Source organism: Scardinius erythrophthalmus, assembly GCF_964197995.2.
Source record: "Scardinius erythrophthalmus genome assembly, chromosome: 18".
Lineage (NCBI taxonomy): Eukaryota > Metazoa > Chordata > Actinopteri > Cypriniformes > Leuciscidae > Scardinius > Scardinius erythrophthalmus.
The window spans coordinates 21,885,046-21,908,827 of NC_138238.1; positions in this window are offsets into that span (position 1 = coordinate 21,885,046).

Consider the following 23,782-nt stretch of genomic DNA (forward strand, 5'->3'; position numbering starts at 1 on the left):
ACCAAACTTGGTACTTGTACTCACAAGCATGACCTGAGGCTACATGCTGCGTTTCGGCGCAGCGCCACCTACTGGTCCGGAGATATGAAAAATGGCTATTTTTGCTTATAACTTCTGAACAGTTTGTCCAAAAATCATACAATTGGTCTCGTTAGATTCAGGGCAACATGCCGAGTCGACTGATATCCAATTTGACCATATCGGTCATTTTGGCTGTCGGCCATTTTGAATTTTGTGCTAAAATTCTGTATTTTATGAACGCATGAACGGATTGTTACGAAATGTGGTATGGGTCATCAGCACGATGCCCTGAATGAGCCTGAGAAGTTTCGAAACAGCGCCACCTAGTGGTGAATTTTTTTTTTCAAATGCTTATAACTTTGGGTGTGGTCGACTTATTTTCACGAAACTCATCTTTTTAGACTCCTGAATCGTTGCCGAGTCCTACGATACCAAACATGCTAGGTTTCGCCTTACGGTTTGTGTAGCGTTGTGATTTAGCGCTTAAAAAACATTTGGCTATATCTTTGAAACCGCTAGTCCGATCGAGACGAAACCACCGTCAGAAGTTTGGAAACATAGGTCGATAGCTATATGCCAATGCCCAAATGCGAAAATATTGATGTTTAGGGGTAGTAATATTCAATCAAAGTCATGTGTCAGTCATTTTTTTCGTGTTTTTTCATATAAATGTCTATAACTCCGAAGCAAATTGAGATTTTTGCACCAAAATCGACACATATATGTATGGGCTCACTCTGAGGACACATTAAAAAAATGGTGGGACTGAGCCTCTTGGTGGCGCTATAATAGAACAAAACATAAAATTCCCATTGACTTCAATGCAGTTTTGTGAAATAAAATGCTATACTAAACAAATGCATTGGTGTAATATTACGAAACTCAGAATGTGCCATCAGCACCATCCCCTGAAGGTACCCAAAATATTTAGAGACAGCGCCACCTAGTGGTCAAAAGTTATAACAACATTTCCAAAACTGCTAATAACTTTTGAATACATCGGCCTATGTAAATGTCACTGGTCTTAATAGATTCCTTGGGTCAAGCCGAGAACATAGATACCAAATTTTCCTTATTTGGTCAAACTTCTTGTCCGCCATCTTGATTTTCATTCAAAACCTACTTTTTCGAACTCCTCCTAGACCGTTTGTCCGATTTTCACCAAAATCGAATCGTATCATCTCCAGACCGTGCCGACTAAAAGTTATGGATTTCGTGTCGATAGACGAAACCGTTTTCGTATAGCGCAGCAGCAAAGTTGAGGCATGATGCTAATAGCATTAATTAAGGCTTTATCTCTGCAATGCCTTGACATATTGACACCAAACTTTGTATGTGTCATTGTAACTTCACTCTGACCACATCACATCAGTTTTGTAACTGCGCCACCTATTGGTCGAAAGTGATAATCCATCAAATCATATTTTTAATTATTGTTTCTATGATTTTTCAGGCATTTTGCCTAAAATCCTCTTTAAATGTCTTTAATTGCTCATTGTTGCAGTTGGTCTGACACTTTCAGACATGTCGGCATGTCTTGTCGTCTTATTCTGCTTGGCCCCGGTAATGGCTGCTTGCAGCTATATTTATTATTATTATTATTATTATTCTTCCGCCATGGGAGTCTATGGCAGCCCATAGAACCGATTGCGGGAAAGTTGTTTTGGTTTGACATTCTGATAGAGGACCGTCTCAACATTAAATACACCAATTTTGGTGTTTCTAAGTCATTCCCTCTAGCGCCACCACCTGTCCAAAGTTTCACTTTTATTTTGCTAATAACTTTTGAACCGTAAGGCCAATCAGCGAAATTCTTTTTTCCTCTGATTCCTGAGCTCATGGCGATTCGATTGCACCCTATGACGTCATTTGCCGTCATAAAAATATGGCCGCCATCTTGAATTTTCAAAAAAAGCTACTTTTTCGAACTCGTCCTAGACGGTTTGTCCGATTTGCACGAAAATTGAACCAGATCATCTTCAGGTAGTGCTGACAAAAAGTTATGGAATTCAAATGGATTCGTCAAACCGTTTTCAATAAACGCACAAATACATTTTACGTAGCGCTAGCAAAAACAGTCGTAAGGCCGTATCTCCGCAACGGTTTATCGTATTCAGACCAAACTTGGTACTTGTACTCACAAGCATGACCTGAGGCTACATGCTGTGTTTCGGCGCAGCGCCACCTACTGGTCCGGAGATATGAAAAATGGCTATTTTTTCTTATAACTTCTGAACAGTTTGTCCAAAAATCATACAATTGGTCTCGTTAGATTCAGGGCAACATGCCGAGTCGACTGATATCCAATTTGACCATATCGGTCATTTTGGCTGTCGGCCATTTTGAATTTTGTGCTAAAATTCTGTATTTTATGAACGCATGAACGGATTGTTACGAAATGTGGTATGGGTCATCAGCACAATGCCCTGAATGAGCCTGAGAAGTTTCGAAACAGCGCCACCTAGTGGTGAATTTTTTTTTTCAAATGCTTATAACTTTGGGTGTGGTCGACTTATTTTCACGAAACTCATCTTTTTAGACTCCTGAATCGTTGCCGAGTCCTACGATACCAAACATGCTAGGTTTCGCCTTACGGTTTGTGTAGCGTTGTGATTTAGCGCTTAAAAAACATTTGGCTATATCTTTGAAACCGCTAGTCCAATCGAGACGAAACCACCGTCAGAAGTTTGGAAACATAGGTCGATAGCTATACGCCAATGCCCAAATGCGAAAATATTGATGTTTAGGGGTACTAATTTCCAATCAAAGTCATGTGTCAGTCATTTTTTTCGTGTTTTTTCATATAAATGTCTATAACTCCGAAGCGAATTGAGATATTTTCACCAAAATTGACACACATATGTATGGGCTCACTCTGAGGACACGTAAAAAAAATTGTGGGACTGAGCCTCTTGGTGGCGCTATAATTGAACAAAATATGAAATTCCCATTGACTTCAATACAGTTTTGTGAAATAAAATGCTATACTAAACAAATGCATTGGTGTAATATTACGAAACTCAGATTGTGTCATCAGCACCATCCCCTGAAGGCAACCAAAATATTTCAAGACAGCGCCACCTAGTGGTCAAAAGTTATAACAAAATTTCCAAAAAGGCTAATAACTTTTGAATAAATCTGGCTATTGAAATGCCACGGATCTTAATAGATTCCTTGGGTCAAGCCGAGAACATAGATACCAAGTTTTCCTTATTTGGCCAAACTTCCTGTCCGCCATCTTGATTTTCATTCAAAACCTACTTTTTCTAACTCCTCCTAGACCGTTTGTCCGATTTTCACCAAAATCGAACCGTATCATCTCCAGACTGTGCCGACAAAAAGTTATGGATTTCGTGTCGATTGATGAAACCGTTTTTGTATAGCACAGCAGCAAAGTTGAGGCATGATGCCAAAATGACTATTCAGGCTTTATATCTGCAATGCCTCGACATATTGACACAAAACTTTGTATGTGTCACTGTCTCCTTACTCTGACCACACCACATCAATTTCGTAACAGCGCCACCTTTTGGTCAAAAGTGACAATCCATTAAATCATATTTTGAATCACTTTTTACATGATTTTTCAGCCATTTCGCCTAAAATCCTCTTTAAATGTCTTTAATTGCTCATTGTTGCAGTTGGTCTGACACTTTCAGACATGTTGGCATGTCTTGTCGTCTTATTCTGCTTGGCCCCGGTAATTGCTGCTTGCAGCTATTTTTATTATTATTATTCTTCCGCCATGGGAGTCTATGGCAGCCCATAGAACCGATTGCGGGAAAGTTGTTTTGGTTTGACATTCTGATAGAGGACCGTCTCAACATTAAATACACCAATTTTGGTGTTTCTAAGTCATTCCCTCTAGCGCCACCACCTGTCCAAAGTTTCACTTTTATTTTGCTAATAACTTTTGAACCGTAAGGCCAATCAGCGAAATTCTTTTTTCCTCTGATTCCTGAGCTCATGGCGATTCGATTGCACCCTATGACGTCATTTGCCGTCATAAAAATATGGCCGCCATCTTGAATTTTCAAAAAAAGCTACTTTTTCGAACTCGTCCTAGACGGTTTGTCCGATTTGCACGAAAATTGAACCAGATCATCTTCAGGTAGTGCTGACAAAAAGTTATGGAATTCAAATGGATTCGTCAAACCGTTTTCAATAAACGCACAAATACATTTTACGTAGCGCTAGCAAAAACAGTCGTAAGGCCGTATCTCCGCAACGGTTTATCGTATTCAGACCAAACTTGGTACTTGTACTCACAAGCATGACCTGAGGCTACATGCTGTGTTTCGGCGCAGCGCCACCTACTGGTCCGGAGATATGGAAAATGGCTATTTTTGCTTATAACTTCTGAACAGTTTGTCCAAAAATCATACAATTGGTCTCGTTAGATTCAGGGCAACATGCCGAGTCGACTGATATCCAATTTGACCATATCGGTCATTTTGGCTGTCGGCCATTTTGAATTTTGTGCTAAAATTCTGTATTTTATGAACGCATGAACGGATTGTTACGAAATGTGGTATGGGTCATCAGCACAATGCCCTGAATGAGCCTGAGAAGTTTCGAAACAGCGCCACCTAGTGGTGAATTTTTTTTTTCAAATGCTTATAACTTTGGGTGTGGTCGACTTATTTTCACGAAACTCATCTTTTTAGACTCCTGAATCGTTGCCGAGTCCTACGATACCAAACATGCTAGGTTTCGCCTTACGGTTTGTGTAGCGTTGTGATTTAGCGCTTAAAAAACATTTGGCTATATCTTTGAAACCGCTAGTCCGATCGAGACGAAACCACCGTCAGAAGTTTGGAAACATAGGTCGATAGCTATACGCTAATGCCCAAATGCGAAAATATTGATGTTTAGGGGTACTAATTTCCAATCAAAGTCATGTGTCAGTCATTTTTTTCGTGTTTTTTCATATAAATGTCTATAACTCCGAAGCGAATTGAGATATTTTCACCAAAATTGACACACATATGTATGGGCTCACTCTGATGACACGTAAAAAAAATTGTGGGACTGAGCCTCTTGGTGGCGCTATAATTGAACAAAATATGAAATTCCCATTGACTTCAATACAGTTTTGTGAAATAAAATGCTATACTAAACAAATGCATTGGTGTAATATTACGAAACTCAGATTGTGTCATCAGCACCATCCCCTGAAGGCAACCAAAATATTTCAAGACAGCGCCACCTAGTGGTCAAAAGTTATAACAAAATTTCCAAAAAGGCTAATAACTTTTGAATAAATCTGGCTATTGAAATGGCACGGGTCTTAATAGATTCCTTGGGTCAAGCCGAGAACATAGATACCAAGTTTTCCTTATTTGGCCAAACTTCCTGTCCGCCATCTTGATTTTCATTCAAAACCTACTTTTTCGAACTCCTCCTAGACCGTTTGTCCGATTTTCACCAAAATCGAATCGTATCATCTCCAGACCGTGCCGACTAAAAGTTATGGATTTCGTGTCGATAGACAAAACCGTTTTCGTATAGCGCAGCAGCAAAGTTGAGGCATGATGCTAATAGCACTATTCAGGCTTTATCTCTGCAATGCCTTGACATATTGACACCAAACTTTGTATGTGTCATTGTCACTTCACTCTGACCACATCACATCAGTTTTGTAACTGCGCCACCTATTGGTCGAAAGTGATAATCCATAAAATCATATTTTTAATTATTGTTTCTATGATTTTTCAGGCATTTTGCATAAAATCCTCTTTAAAGTCTATAATTGCTCATTGTTGCAGTTGGTCTGACACTTTCAGACATGTTGGCATGTCTTGTCGTCTTATTCTGCTTGGCCCCGGTAATTGCTGCTTGCAGCTATATTTAGGGGCCAAGCACCGAAGGTGCGGAGGCACCTATTGTATCTGTTCCATTTCTTATTATTATTATTATTCTTCCGCCATGGGAGTCTATGGCAGCCCATAGAACCGATTGCGGGAAAGTTGTTTTGGTTTGACATTCTGATAGAGGACAGTCCCAACATTAAGTACACCAATTTTGGTGTGTCTAAGTCATTCCCTCTAGCGCCACCACCTGTCCAAAGTTTCACTTTTACTTTGCTAATAACTTTTGAACCGTAAGGCCAATCAGCGAAATCCTTTTTTCCTCTGATTCCTGAGCTCATGACGATTCGATTGCACCCTATATCATCATTTTCCGTCATAAAAACATGGCCGCCATTTTGAATTTTCCTAAAAAGGTACTTTTTCGAACTCGTCCTAGACGGTTTGTCCGATTTGCACGAAAATTGAATCGGATCATCTTCAGGCAGTGGTGACAAAAAGCTATTAAAATCTTGTTGATTCGTCAAACCGTTTTCGATAAACGCTCGAACAAATTTTACGTAGCGCTTGCAAAAACAGTCGTAAGGCTGTATCTCCGCAACGGTTTATCGTATTCAGACCAAACTTGGTACATGTACTCACAAGCATGACCTGAGGCTACATGCTGCGTTTCGGCACAGCGCCACCTACAGGTCCGGAGATATGAAAAATGGCAATTTTTGCTTTTAACTTCTGAACAGTTTGTCCAAAAATCATAAAATTGGTCTTGATAGATTCAGGGCGTCATGCCGAGTCGACTGATATCCAATTTTGCCACATCGGCCAATTTGACTGTCGGCCATTTTGAATTTTGTGCTAAAATGCTGTATTTTAACAACGCATGAACGGATTGTTACGAAACTTGGTATGGGTCATCAACACGATGTCTTGAAGGAGTGTGAGAAGTTTCGAAACAGCGCCACCTAGTGGTGAATTTTTTTTTTCAAATGCTTATAACTTTGGGTGTGATCGACTTATTTTCACGAAACTCATCTCATTGGACTCCTGAATCGTTGCCGAGTCCAACGATACCAAACATGTTAGGTTTCGCCTAACGGTTTATGTAGCATTGTGATTTAGCGCTTAAAAAACATTAGGCTATATCTTCGAAACCGTTTGTCCGATTGAGACGAAACCACCGTCAGAAGTTTGGAAACATAGGTCGATAGCTATACGCCAATGCCCAAATGCGAAAATATTGATGTTTAGGGGTAGTAATATTCAATCAAAGTCATGTGTCAGTCATTTTTTACGTGTTTTTTCATATAAATGTCTATAACTCCGAAGCAAATTGAGATTTTTGCACCAAAATCGACACATATATGTATGGGCTCACTCTGATGACACATAAAAAAAATGGTGGGACTGAGCCTCTTGGTGGCGCTATAATAGAACAAAACATGAAATTCCCATTGATTTCAATAGAGTTTTGTGAAATAAAATGCTATACTAAACAAATGCATTGGTGTAATATTACGAAACTCAGAATGTGCCTTCAGCACCATCCCCTGAAGGTACTCAAAATATTTCGAAACAGCGCCACCTAGTGGTCAAAAGTTATAACAAAATTTCCAAAAAGGCTAATAACTTTTGAATAAATCTGTCTATTGAAATGCCACTGGTCTTAATAGATTCCTTGGGTCAAGCCGAGAACATAGATACCAAGTTTTCCTTATTTGGCCGAACTTCCTGTCCGCCATCTTGATGTTCAGTCAAAACCTACTTTTTCGAACTCCTCCTAGACCGTTTGTCCGATTTTCACCAAAATCGAATCGTATCATCTCCAGACCGTGCCGACTAAAAGTTATTGATTTCGTGTCGATTGACGAAACCGTTGTCGTATACCGCAGCAGCAAAGTTGTGGCATGATGCCAAAGGCACTATTCAGGCTTTATCTCTGCAATGCCTTGACATATTGACACCAAACTTTGTATGTGTCATTGTCACTTCACTCTGACCGCATCACATCAGGTTTGTAACTGCGCCACCTATTGGTTGAAAGTGATAATCCATTAAATCATATTTTTATTTACTGTTTCTATGATTTTTCAGGCATTTGGCCTAAAATACTCTTTAATGTCTTTAATTGCTCATTGTTGCAGTTGGTCTGACACTTTCAGCCATGTTGGCATGTCTTGTCATCTGATTGTGCTTGGCCCCGGTAATGGCTGCTTGCAGCTATATTTAGGGGCCAAGCACCGAAGGTGCGGAGGCACCTATTGTTTTCGTTCCCGTTCTTATTATTATTATTATTATTATTATTCTTCCTTCTTCCGACTGGGAGTCTATGGCAGCCCATAGAACCGATTGCGGGAAAGTTGTTTTGGTTTGACATTCTGATAGAGGACCGTCTCAACATTAAATACACCAATTTTGGTGTTTCTAAGTCATTCCCTCTAGCGCCACCACCTGTCCAAAATTTCACTTTTATTTTGCTAATAACTTTTGAACCGTAAGGCCAATCAGCGAAATTCTTTTTTCCACTGATTCCTGAGCTCATGGCGATTCGATTGCACCCTATGACGTCATTTGCCGTCATAAAAATATGGCCGCCATCTTGAATTTTCAAAAAAAGCTACTTTTTCGAACTCGTCCTAGACGGTTTGTCCGATTTGCACGAAAATTGAACCAGATCATCTTCAGGTAGTGCTGACAAAAAGTTATGGAATTCAAATGGATTCGTCAAACCGTTTTCGATAAACGCACGAATACATTTTACGTAGCGCTAGCAAAAACAGTCGTAAGGCCGTATCTCCGCAACGGTTTATCGTATTCAGACCAAACTTGGTACTTGTACTCACAAGCATGACCTGAGGCTACATGCTGTGTTTCGGCGCAGCGCCACCTACTGGTCCGGAGATATGAAAAATGGCTATTTTTGCTTATAACTTCTGAACAGTTTGTCCAAAAATCATACAATTGGTCTCGTTAGATTCAGGGCAACATGCCGAGTCGACTGATATCCAATTTGACCATATCGGTCATTTTGGCTGTCGGCCATTTTGAATTTTTTGCTAAAATTCTGTATTTTATGAACGCATGAACGGATTGTTACGAAACGTGGTATGGGTCATCAGCACAATGCCCTGAATGAGCCTGAGAAGTTTCGAAACAGCGCCACCTAGTGGTGAATTTTTTTTTTCAAATGCTTATAACTTTGGGTGTGGTCGACTTATTTTCACGAAACTCATCTTTTTAGACTCCTGAATCATTGCCGAGTCCTACGATACCAAACATGCTAGGTTTTGCCTTACGGTTTGTGTAGCGTTGTGATTTAGCGCTTAAAAAACATTTGGCTATATCTTTGAAACCGCTAGTCCGATCGAGACGAAACCACCGTCAGAAGTTTGGAAACATAGGTCGATAGCTATACGCCAATGCCCAAATGCGAAAATATTGATGTTTAGGGGTACTAATTTCCAATCAAAGTCATGTGTCAGTCATTTTTTTCGTGTTTTTTCATATAAATGTCTATAACTCCGAAGCAAATTGAGATTTTTGCACCAAAATCGACACATATATGTATGGGCTCACTCTGAGGACACATAAAAAAAATGGTGGGACTGAGCCTCTTGGTGGCGCTATAATAGAACAAAACATGAAATTCCCATTGACTTCAATGCAGTTTTGTGAAATAAAATGCTATACTAAACAAATGCATTGGTGTAATATTACGAAACTCAGAATGTGCCATCAGCACCATCCCCTGAAGGTACCCAAAATATTTAGAGACAGCGCCACCTAGTGGTCAAAAGTTATAACAACATTTCCAAAACTGCTAATAACTTTTGAATACATCGGCCTATGTAAATGCCACTGGTCTTAATAGATTCCTTGGGTCAAGCCGAGAACATAGATACCAAATTTTCCTTATTTGGTCAAACTTCTTGTCCGCCATCTTGATTTTCATTCAAAACCTACTTTTTCGAACTCCTCCTAGACCGTTTGTCCGATTTTCACCAAAATCGAATCGTATCATCTCCAGACCGTGCCGACTAAAAGTTATGGATTTCGTGTCGATAGACGAAACCGTTTTCGTATAGCGCAGCAGCAAAGTTGAGGCATGATGCTAATAGCATTAATTAAGGCTTTATCTCTGCAATGCCTTGACATATTGACACCAAACTTTGTATGTGTCATTGTAACTTCACTCTGACCACATCACATCAGTTTTGTAACTGCGCCACCTATTGGTCGAAAGTGATAATCCATCAAATCATATTTTTATTTATTGTTTCTATGATTTTTCAGGCATTTTGCCTAAAATCCTCTTTAAATGTCTTTAATTGCTCATTGTTGCAGTTGGTCTGACACTTTCAGACATGTCGGCATGTCTTGTCGTCTTATTCAGCTTGGCCCCGGTAATGGCTGCTTGCAGCTATATTTATTAGGGGCCAAGCACCGAAGGTGCGGAGGCACCTATTGTATCTGTTCCGTTTCTTATTATTATTATTATTATTATTAGGGGCCAAGCACCGAAGGTGCGGAGGCACCTATTGTATCTGTTCCGTTTCTTATTATTATTATTATTATTAGGGGCCAAGCACCGAAGGTGCGGAGGCACCTATTGTTTTCGTTCCCGTTCTTATTAGGGGCCAAGCACCGAAGGTGCGGAGGCACCTATTGTTTTCGTTCCCGTTCTTATTATTATTATTATTAGGGGCCAAGCACCGAAGGTGCGGAGGCACCTATTGTTTTCGTTCCCGTTCTTATTATTATTATTATTATTATTATTATTATTCTTCCTTCTTCCGACTGGGAGTCTATGGCAGCCCATAGAACCGATTGCGGGAAAGTTGTTTTGGTTTGACATTCTGATAGAGGACCGTCTCAACATTAAATACACCAATTTTGGTGTTTCTAAGTCATTCCCTCTAGCGCCACCACCTGTCCAAAATTTCACTTTTATTTTGCTAATAACTTTTGAACCGTAAGGCCAATCAGCGAAATTCTTTTTTCCACTGATTCCTGAGCTCATGGCGATTCGATTGCACCCTATGACGTCATTTGCCGTCATAAAAATATGGCCGCCATCTTGAATTTTCAAAAAAAGCTACTTTTTCGAACTCGTCCTAGACGGTTTGTCCGATTTGCACGAAAATTGAACCAGATCATCTTCAGGTAGTGCTGACAAAAAGTTATGGAATTCAAATGGATTCGTCAAACCGTTTTCGATAAACGCACGAATACATTTTACGTAGCGCTAGCAAAAACAGTCGTAAGGCCGTATCTCCGCAACGGTTTATCGTATTCAGACCAAACTTGGTACTTGTACTCACAAGCATGACCTGAGGCTACATGCTGTGTTTCGGCGCAGCGCCACCTACTGGTCCGGAGATATGAAAAATGGCTATTTTTGCTTATAACTTCTGAACAGTTTGTCCAAAAATCATACAATTGGTCTCGTTAGATTCAGGGCAACATGCCGAGTCGACTGATATCCAATTTGACCATATCGGTCATTTTGGCTGTCGGCCATTTTGAATTTTGTGCTAAAATTCTGTATTTTATGAACGCATGAACGGATTGTTACGAAACGTGGTATGGGTCATCAGCACAATGCCCTGAATGAGCCTGAGAAGTTTCGAAACAGCGCCACCTAGTGGTGAATTTTTTTTTTCAAATGCTTATAACTTTGGGTGTGGTCGACTTATTTTCACGAAACTCATCTTTTTAGACTCCTGAATCATTGCCGAGTCCTACGATACCAAACATGCTAGGTTTTGCCTTACGGTTTGTGTAGCGTTGTGATTTAGCGCTTAAAAAACATTTGGCTATATCTTTGAAACCGCTAGTCCGATCGAGACGAAACCACCGTCAGAAGTTTGGAAACATAGGTCGATAGCTATACACCAATGCCCAAATGCGAAAATATTGATGTTTAGGGGTACTAATTTCCAATCAAAGTCATGTGTCAGTCATTTTTTTCGTGTTTTTTCATATAAATGTCTATAACTCCGAAGCAAATTGAGATTTTTGCACCAAAATCGACACATATATGTATGGGCTCACTCTGAGGACACATAAAAAAAATGGTGGGACTGAGCCTCTTGGTGGCGCTATAATAGAACAAAACATGAAATTCCCATTGACTTCAATGCAGTTTTGTGAAATAAAATGCTATACTAAACAAATGCATTGGTGTAATATTACGAAACTCAGAATGTGCCATCAGCACCATCCCCTGAAGGTACCCAAAATATTTAGAGACAGCGCCACCTAGTGGTCAAAAGTTATAACAACATTTCCAAAACTGCTAATAACTTTTGAATACATCGGCCTATGTAAATGCCACTGGTCTTAATAGATTCCTTGGGTCAAGCCGAGAACATAGATACCAAATTTTCCTTATTTGGTCAAACTTCTTGTCCGCCATCTTGATTTTCATTCAAAACCTACTTTTTCGAACTCCTCCTAGACCGTTTGTCCGATTTTCACCAAAATCGAATCGTATCATCTCCAGACCGTGCCGACTAAAAGTTATGGATTTCGTGTCAATAGACGAAACCGTTTTCGTATAGCGCAGCAGCAAAGTTGAGGCATGATGCTAATAGCATTAATTAAGGCTTTATCTCTGCAATGCCTTGACATATTGACACCAAACTTTGTATGTGTCATTGTAACTTCACTCTGACCACATCACATCAGTTTTGTAACTGCGCCACCTATTGGTCGAAAGTGATAATCCATCAAATCATATTTTTATTTATTGTTTCTATGATTTTTCAGGCATTTTGCCTAAAATCCTCTTTAAATGTCTTTAATTGCTCATTGTTGCAGTTGGTCTGACACTTTCAGACATGTCGGCATGTCTTGTCGTCTTATTCAGCTTGGCCCCGGTAATGGCTGCTTGCAGCTATATTTATTATTATTATTATTCTTCCTTCTTCCGACTGGGAGTCTATGGCAGCCCATAGAACCGATCGCGGGAAAGTTGTAATGATTTGACATTCTAATAGAGGACAGTCCCAACATTAAATACACCAATTTTGGTGTGTCTAAGTCTTTCCCTCTAGCGCCACCAACTGTCCAAAGTTGCACTCATGTTTATGCTAATAACTTTTGAATCACAAGGGCTAGAAACAAAATTCTTTTTTCCTCTGATTCCTGAGCTCATGACGATTCGATTGCACCCTATGACGTCATTTTCCGTCATTATAATTTTTCCGCCATTTTGAATTTTTCAAAAAACCTACTTTTTCGAACTCCTCCTAGGCCGTTGCTCCAATTTCCACGAAAATTGAACCAGATCATCTTCAGACCATGCCGACAAAAAGTTATGGAATTCGTGTTGATTCGTCAAACCGTTTTTGAATACCGCGCAAACAAATTTTATGTAGCGCTTGCGAAAACAGACACAAGCCTGTATCTCCGCAATGCTTTATCGTATTCAGACCAAACTAAGCACATATCATCACAAGCATGACCTGAGCCTACATGCTGCGTTTCGTCGCAGTGCCACCCTCTGGTCCGGAGATATGAAAAATGGCTTTTTTTGCTTATAACTTCTGAATGGTTTGTCCAAAAATCATAAAAGTGGTCTCGTTAGATTCAAGGCATCATGCTGAGTCGACTGATATCCAATTTTCCCAGATCAGCCATTTTGGCTGTCGGCCATTTTGAATTATGTGCTAAAATGCTGTATTTTAGGAATGCATGAACGTATCGTTATGAAACTCGGTATGGGTCATCAGCACGATGTCCTGAAGGAGCCTGAGAAGTTCCGAAACAGTGCCATCTAGTGGTGAATTTTTTTCCCCAAATGCTTCCAAATGCTTATAACTTTGGGTGTGGTCAACTTATTTTCACAGGACTCATCTCATTAGACTCCTGAATCGTTGCCGAGTCCAACGATACCAAACATGTTAGGTTTCGCCTTATGGTTTGTGTAGCGTTGTGATTTAGCGCTTAAAAAACATTTGGCTATATCTTTGAAACCGCTTGTCCGATCGAGACGAAACCACCTTCAGAAGTTTGGAAACATAGGTCGATAGCTATATGTTAACGCCCAAATGCGAAAATATTGATGTTTAGGGGTAGTAATATTCAATCAAAGTCATGTGTCAGTCATTTTTTACGTGTTTTTTCATATAAATGTCTATAACTACGAAGCAAATTGAGATTTTTGAACCAAAATCGACACATATATGTATGGGCTCACTCTGAGGACACATAAAAAAAATGGTGGGACTGAGCCTCTTGGTGGCGCTATAATAGAACAAAACATGAAATTCCCATTGACTTCAATGCAGTTTTGTGAAATAAAATGCTATACTTAACAAATGCATTGGTGTAATATTACGAAACTCAGAATGTGCCATCAGCACCATCCCCTGAAGGTACCCAACATATTTAGAGACAGCGCCACCTAGTGGTCAAAAGTTATAACAACATTTCCAACACTGCTAATAACTTTTGAATACATCGGCCTATGTAAATGCCACTGGTCTTAATAGATTCCTTGGGTCAAGCCGAGAACATAGATACCAAATTTTCCTTATTTGGTCAAACTTCTTGTCCGCCATCTTGATTTTCATTCAAAACCTACTTTTTCGAACTCCTCCTAGACCGTTTGTCCGATTTTCACCAAAATCGAATCGTATCATCTCCAGACTGTGCCGACTAAAAGTTATGGATTTCGTGTCAATTGACGAAACCGTTTTCGTATAGCGCAGCAGCAAAGTTGAGGCATGATGCTAATAGCATTAATTAAGGCTTTATCTCTGCAATGCCTTGACATATTGACACCAAACTTTGTATGTGTCATTGTAACTTCACTCTGACCACATCACATCAGTTTTGTAACTGCGCCACCTATTGGTCGAAAGTGATAATCCATCAAATCATATTTTTATTTATTGTTTCTATGATTTTTCAGGCATTTTGCCTAAAATCCTCTTTAAATGTCTTTAATTGCTCATTGTTGCAGTTGGTCTGACACTTTCAGACATGTCGGCATGTCTTGTCGTCTTATTCAGCTTGGCCCCGGTAATGGCTGCTTGCAGCTATATTTATTATTATTATTATTATTATTATTATTCTTCCTTCTTCCGACTGGGAGTCTATGGCAGCCCATAGAACCGATTGCGGGAAAGTTGTTTTGGTTTGACATTCTGATAGAGGACCGTCTCAACATTAAATACACCAATTTTGGTGTTTCTAAGTCATTCCCTCTAGCGCCACCACCTGTCCAAAATTTCACTTTTATTTTGCTAATAACTTTTGAACCGTAAGGCCAATCAGCGAAATTCTTTTTTCCACTGATTCCTGAGCTCATGGCGATTCGATTGCACCCTATGACGTCATTTGCCGTCATAAAAATATGGCCGCCATCTTGAATTTTCAAAAAAAGCTACTTTTTCGAACTCGTCCTAGACGGTTTGTCCGATTTGCACGAAAATTGAACCAGATCATCTTCAGGTAGTGCTGACAAAAAGTTATGGAATTCAAATGGATTCGTCAAACCGTTTTCGATAAACGCACGAATACATTTTACGTAGCGCTAGCAAAAACAGTCGTAAGGCCGTATCTCCGCAACGGTTTATCGTATTCAGACCAAACTTGGTACTTGTCATCACAGGTATGACCTGAGGCTACATGCTGTGTTTCGGCGCAGCGCCACCTACTGGTCCGGAGATATGGAAAATGGCTATTTTTGCTTATAGGTTTTGAACAGTTTGTCCAAAAATCATAAAATTGGTCTCGTTAGATTCAGGGCAACATGCCGATTCGACTGATATCCAATTTGACCATATCGGCCATTTTGACTGTCAGCCATTTTGAATTTTGTGCTAAAATGCTGTATTTTATGAACGCATGAACGAATTGTTACGAAACTTGGTATTGGTCATCATCACGATGTCCTGAAGGAACCTGAGAACTTTCGAAACAGCGCCACCTAGTGGTGAATTTTTTTTCCCAAATGCTTATAACTTTGGGTGTGGTCGACTTATTTTCACGAGACTCATCTCATTACAGTCCTGAATCGTTGCCGAGTCCCACGATACCAAACATGCTAGGTTTCGCCTTACGGTTTGTGTAGCGTTGTGATTTAGCGCTTAAAAAACATTTGGCTATATCTTCGAAACCGATAGTCCGATCAAGACGAAACCACCGTCAGAAGTTTGGAAACATAGGTCGATAGCTATACGCCAATGCCCAAATGCAAAAATATTGATGTTTAGGGGTAGTAAATTCCAATCAAAGTCATGTGTCAGTCATTTTTTACGTGTTTTTTCATATAAATGTCTATAACTCCGAAGCGAATTGAGATATCTTCACCAAAATTGACACACATATGTATGGGCTCACTCTGAGGACACATAAAAAAAATGGTGTGACTGAGCCTCTTGGTGGCGCTATAACAGAACAAAACATGAAATTCCCATTGACTTCAATACAGTTTTGTGAAATAAAATGCTATACTAAACAAATGCATTGGTGTAATATTACGAAACTCAGAATGTGCCATCAGCTCCATCCCTTGAAGGTACCCAAAAGATTTCGAGACAGCGCCACCTAGTGGTCAAAAGTTATAACAAAATTTCCAAAAAGGCTAATAACTTTTGAATAAATCTGGCTATTGAAATGCCACTGGTCTTAATAGATTCCCTGGGTCAAGCCGAGAACATAGATACCAAGTTTTCCTTATTTGGCCAAACTTCCTGTCCGCCATCTTGATTTTCATTCAAAACCTACTTTTTCGAACTCCTCCTAGACCGTTTGTCCGATTTTCACCAAAATCGAATCGTATCATCTCCAGACTGTGCCGACTAAACGTTATGGATTTCGTGTCGATAGACGAAACTGTTTTCGTATAGCGCAGCAGCAAAGTTGAGGCATGATGCCAAAAGCACTATTCAGGCTTTATCTCTGAAATCCCTTGAAATATTGACACCAAACTTTGTATATGTCATTGTCACTTCACTCTGACCACATCACATCAGTTTTGTAACTGCTCCACCTATTGGTCGAAAGTGATAATCCATTAAATCATATTTTAAATGACTTTTTATATGATTTTTCAGCCATTTCGCCTAAAATCCTCTTTAAATGTATTTAATTGCTCATTGTTCCAGTTGGTCTGACACCTTCAGCCATGTTGGCATATCCTGTCATCTGCTTGCGCTTGGCCCCGATAATTGCTGCTTGCAGCTATATTTATTATTATTATTATTCTTCCGCTCTGGGAGTCTATGGCAGCCCATAGAACCGATTGCGGGAAAGTTGTTTTGGTTTGACATTCTGATAGAGGACAGTCCCAACATTAAATACACCAATTTTGGTGATTCTAAGTCATTCCCTCTAGCGCCACCACCTGTCCAAAGTTTCACTTTTACTTTGCTAATAACTTTTGAACCGTAAGGCCAATCAACAAAATTATTTTTTCCTCTGATTCCTGAGCTCATGGCGATTCGATTGCACCCTATGACGTCATTTTCCGTCATAAAAATATGGTCGCCATCTTGAATTTTCAAAAAAACCTACTTTTTCGAACTCGTCCTAGACGGTTTGTCCGATTTGCACGAAAATTGAACCAGATCATCTTCAGGTAGTGCTGACAAAAAGTTATGGAATTCAAATTGATTCGTCAAACCGTTTTCGATAAACGCACGAATACATTTTACGTAGCGCTAGCAAAAACAGTCGTAAGGCCGTATCTCCGCAACGGTTTATCGTATTCAGACCAAACTTGGTACTTGTACTCACAAGCATGACCTGAGGCTACATGCTGTGTTTCAGCGCAGCGCCACCTACTGGTCCGGAGATATGAAAAATGGCTATTTTTTCTTATAACTTCTGAACAGTTTGTCCAAAAATCATAAAATTGGTCTCGTTAGATTCAGGGCAACATGCCGAGTCGACTGATATCCAATTTGACCATATCGGTCATTTTGGCTGTCGGCCATTTTGAATTTTGTGCTAAAATGCTCTATTTTAACAACGCATGAACGGATTGTTACGAAACTTGGTATGGGTCATCAACACGATGTCCTGAAGGAGTGTGAGAAGTTTCGTAACAGTGCCACCTAGTGGTGAATTTTTTTTTTCAAAAGCTTATAACTTTGGGTGTGATCGACTTATTTTCACGAAACTCATCTCATTGGACTCCTGAATCGTTGCCGAGTCCAACGATACCAAACATGTTAGGTTTCGCCTAACGGTTTGTGTAGCGTTGTGATTTAGCGCTTAAAAAACATTTGGCTATATCTTCGAAACCGCTTGTCCGATCGAGACGAAACCACCGTCAGAAGTTTGGAAACATAGGTCGATAGCTATACGCCAATGCCCAAATGCGAAAATATTGATGTTTAGGGGTAGTAATATTCAATCAAAGTCATGTGTCAGTCATTTTTTTCGTGTTTTTTCATATAAATGTCTATAACTCCGAAGCAAATTGAGATTTTTGCACCAAAATCGACTCATATATGTATGGGCTCACTCTGAGGACACATAAAAAAAATGGTGGGACTGAGCCTCTTGGTGGCGCTATAATAGAACAAAACATGAAATTCCCATTGACTTCAATGCAGTTTTGTGAAATAAAATGCTATACTAAACAAATGCATTGGTGTAATATTACGAAACTCAGAATGTGCCATCAGCACCATCCCCTGAAGGTACCCAAAATATTTAGAGACAGCGCCACCTAGTGGTCAAAAGTTATAACAACATTTCCAAAACTGCTAATAACTTTTGAATACATCGGCCTATGTAAATGCCACTGGTCTTAATAGATTCCTTGGGTCAAGCCGAGAACATAGATACCAAATTTTCCTTATTTGGTCAAACTTCTTGTCCGCCATCTTGATTTTCATTCAAAACCTACTTTTTCGAACTCCTCCTAGACCGTTTGTCCGATTTTCACCAAAATCGAATCGTATCATCTCCAGACCGTGCCGACTAAAAGTTATGGATTTCGTGTCGATAGACGAAACCGTTTTCGTATAGCGCAGCAGCAAAGTTGAGGCATGATGCTAATAGCATTAATTAAGGCTTTATCTCTGCAATGCCTTGACATATTGACACCAGACTTTGTATGTGTCATTGTAACTTCACTCTGACCACATCACATCAGTTTTGTAACTGCGCCACCTATTGGTCGAAAGTGATAATCCATCAAATCATATTTTTAATTATTGTTTCTATGATTTTTCAGGCATTTTGCCTAAAATCCTCTTTAAATGTCTTTAATTGCTCATTGTTGCAGTTGGTCTGACACTTTCAGACATGTCGGCATGTCTTGTCGTCTTATTCTGCTTGGCCCCGGTAATGGCTGCTTGCAGCTATATTTATTAGGGGCCAAGCACCGAAGGTGCGGAGGCACCTATTGTATCTGTTCCGTTTCTTATTAGGGGCCAAGCACCGAAGGTGCGGAGGCACCTATTGTTTTCGTTCCCGTTCTTATTATTATTATTATTATTAGGGGCCAAGCACCGAAGGTGCGGAGGCACCTATTGTTTTCGTTCCCGTTCTTATTATTATTATTATTATTATTATTATTATTCTTCCTTCTTCCGACTGGGAGTCTATGGCAGCCCATAGAACCGATTGCGGGAAAGTTGTTTTGGTTTGACATTCTGATAGAGGACCGTCTCAACATTAAATACACCAATTTTGGTGTTTCTAAGTCATTCCCTCTAGCGCCACCACCTGTCCAAAATTTCACTTTTATTTTGCTAATAACTTTTGAACCGTAAGGCCAATCAGCGAAATTCTTTTTTCCACTGATTCCTGAGCTCATGGCGATTCGATTGCACCCTATGACGTCATTTGCCGTCATAAAAATATGGCCGCCATCTTGAATTTTCAAAAAAAGCTACTTTTTCGAACTCGTCCTAGACGGTTTGTCCGATTTGCACGAAAATTGAACCAGATCATCTTCAGGTAGTGCTGACAAAAAGTTATGGAATTCAAATGGATTCGTCAAACCGTTTTCGATAAACGCACGAATACATTTTACGTAGCGCTAGCAAAAACAGTCGTAAGGCCGTATCTCCGCAACGGTTTATCGTATTCAGACCAAACTTGGTACTTGTCATCACAGGTATGACCTGAGGCTACATGCTGTGTTTCGGCGCAGCGCCACCTACTGGTCCGGAGATATGGAAAATGGCTATTTTTGCTTATAGGTTTTGAACAGTTTGTCCAAAAATCATAAAATTGGTCTCGTTAGATTCAGGGCAACATGCCGATTCGACTGATATCCAATTTGACCATATCGGCCATTTTGACTGTCAGCCATTTTGAATTTTGTGCTAAAATGCTGTATTTTATGAACGCATGAACGAATTGTTACGAAACTTGGTATTGGTCATCATCACGATGTCCTGAAGGAACCTGAGAACTTTCGAAACAGCGCCACCTAGTGGTGAATTTTTTTTCCCAAATGCTTATAACTTTGGGTGTGGTCGACTTATTTTCACGAGACTCATCTCATTACAGTCCTGAATCGTTGCCGAGTCCCACGATACCAAACATGCTAGGTTTCGCCTTACGGTTTGTGTAGCGTTGTGATTTAGCGCTTAAAAAACATTTGGCTATATCTTCGAAACCGATAGTCCGATCAAGACGAAACCACCGTCAGAAGTTTGGAAACATAGGTCGATAGCTATACGCCAATGCCCAAATGCAAAAATATTGATGTTTAGGGGTAGTAAATTCCAATCAAAGTCATGTGTCAGTCATTTTTTACGTGTTTTTTCATATAAATGTCTATAACTCCGAAGCGAATTGAGATATCTTCACCAAAATTGACACACATATGTATGGGCTCACTCTGAGGACACATAAAAAAAATGGTGTGACTGAGCCTCTTGGTGGCGCTATAACAGAACAAAACATGAAATTCCCATTGACTTCAATACAGTTTTGTGAAATAAAATGCTATACTAAACAAATGCATTGGTGTAATATTACGAAACTCAGAATGTGCCATCAGCTCCATCCCTTGAAGGTACCCAAAAGATTTCGAGACAGCGCCACCTAGTGGTCAAAAGTTATAACAAAATTTCCAAAAAGGCTAATAACTTTTGAATAAATCTGGCTATTGAAATGCCACTGGTCTTAATAGATTCCCTGGGTCAAGCCGAGAACATAGATACCAAGTTTTCCTTATTTGGCCAAACTTCCTGTCCGCCATCTTGATTTTCATTCAAAACCTACTTTTTCGAACTCCTCCTAGACCGTTTGTCCGATTTTCACCAAAATCGAATCGTATCATCTCCAGACTGTGCCGACTAAACGTTATGGATTTCGTGTCGATAGACGAAACTGTTTTCGTATAGCGCAGCAGCAAAGTTGAGGCATGATGCCAAAAGCACTATTCAGGCTTTATCTCTGAAATCCCTTGAAATATTGACACCAAACTTTGTATATGTCATTGTCACTTCACTCTGACCACATCACATCAGTTTTGTAACTGCTCCACCTATTGGTCGAAAGTGATAATCCATTAAATCATATTTTAAATGACTTTTTATATGATTTTTCAGCCATTTCGCCTAAAATCCTCTTTAAATGTATTTAATTGCTCATTGTTCCAGTTGGTCTGACACCTTCAGCCATGTTGGCATATCCTGTCATCTGCTTGCGCTTGGCCCCGATAATTGCTGCTTGCAGCTATATTTATTATTATTATTCTTCCTTCTTCCGACTGGGAGTCTATAGCAGCCCATAGAACCGATTGCGGGAAAGTTGTTTTGGTTTGACATTCTGATAGAGGACCGTCTCAACATTAAATACACCAATTTTGGTGTTTCTAAGTCATTCCCTCTAGCGCCACCACCTGTCCAAAATTTCACTTTTATTTTGCTAATAACTTTTGAACCGTAAGGCCAATCAGCGAAATTCTTTTTTCCACTGATTCCTGAGCTCATGGCGATTCGATTGCACCCTATGACGTCATTTGCCGTCATAAAAATATGGCCGCCATCTTGAATTTTCAAAAAAAGCTACTTTTTCGAACTCGTCCTAGACGGTTTGTCCGATTTGCACGAAAATTGAACCAAATCATCTTCAGGTAGTGCTGACAAAAAGTTATGGAATTCAAATGGATTCGTCAAACCGTTTTCGATAAACGCACGAATACATTTTACGTAGCGCTAGCAAAAACAGTCGTAAGGCCGTATCTCCGCAACGGTTTATCGTATTCAGACCAAACTTGGTACTTGTACTCACAAGCATGACCTGAGGCTACATGCTGTGTTTCGGCGCAGCGCCACCTACTGGTCCGGAGATATGAAAAATGGCTATTTTTGCTTATAACTTCTGAACAGTTTGTCCAAAAATCATACAATTGGTCTCGTTAGATTCAGGGCAACATGCCGAGTCGACTGATATCCAATTTGACCATATCGGTCATTTTGGCTGTCGGCCATTTTGAATTTTGTGCTAAAATTCTGTATTTTATGAACGCATGAACGGATTGTTACGAAACGTGGTATGGGTCATCAGCACAATGCCCTGAATGAGCCTGAGAAGTTTCGAAACAGCGCCACCTAGTGGTGAATTTTTTTTTTTCAAATGCTTATAACTTTGGGTGTGGTCGACTTATTTTCACGAAACTCATCTTTTTAGACTCCTGAATCATTGCCGAGTCCTACGATACCAAACATGCTAGGTTTTGCCTTACGGTTTGTGTAGCGTTGTGATTTAGCGCTTAAAAAACATTTGGCTATATCTTTGAAACCGCTAGTCCGATCGAGACGAAACCACCGTCAGAAGTTTGGAAACATAGGTCGATAGCTATATGCCAATGCCCAAATGCGAAAATATTGATGTTTAGGGGTACTAATTTCCAATCAAAGTCATGTGTCAGTCATTTTTTTCGTGTTTTTTCATATAAATGTCTATAACTCCGAAGCAAATTGAGATTTTTGCACCAAAATCGACACATATATGTATGGGCTCACTCTGAGGACACATAAAAAAAATGGTGGGACTGAGCCTCTTGGTGGCGCTATAATAGAACAAAACATGAAATTCCCATTGACTTCAATGCAGTTTTGTGAAATAAAATGCTATACTAAACAAATGCATTGGTGTAATATTACGAAACTCAGAATGTGCCATCAGCACCATCCCCTGAAGGTACCCAAAATATTTAGAGACAGCGCCACCTAGTGGTCAAAAGTTATAACAACATTTCCAAAACTGCTAATAACTTTTGAATACATCGGCCTATGTAAATGCCACTGGTCTTAATAGATTCCTTGGGTCAAGCCGAGAACATAGATACCAAATTTTCCTTATTTGGTCAAACTTCTTGTCCGCCATCTTGATTTTCATTCAAAACCTACTTTTTCGAACTCCTCCTACACCGATTGTCCGATTTTCACCAAAATCGAATCATATCATCTCCAGACTGTGCCAACTGAAAGTTATGGATTTCGTGTCGATTGACGAAACCGTTTTCGTATAGCGCAGCAGCAAAGTTGAGGCATGATGCTAAAAGCATTATTCAGGCTTTATCTCTGCAATGCCTTGACATATTGACACCAAACTTTGTATGTGTCATTGTCACTTCACTCTGACCACATCACATCAGTTTTGTAACTGCGCCACCTATTGGTCGAAAGTGATAATCCATTAAATCATATTTTTAATTACTGTTTATATGATTTTTCAGGCATTTCGCCTAAAATCTTCTTTAAATGTCTTTAATTGCTAATTGTTGCAGTTGATCTGACACTTTCAGCAATGTTGGCATGTCTTGTCGTCTTATTCTGCTTGGCCCCGGTAATTGCTGCTTGCAGCTATATTTATTATTATTATTATTATTATTCTTCCGCCATGGGAGTCTATGGCAGCCCATAGAACCGATTGCGGGAAAGTTGTTTTGGTTTGACATTCTGATAGAGGACCGTCTCAACATTAAATACACCAATTTTGGTGTTTCTAAGTCATTCCCT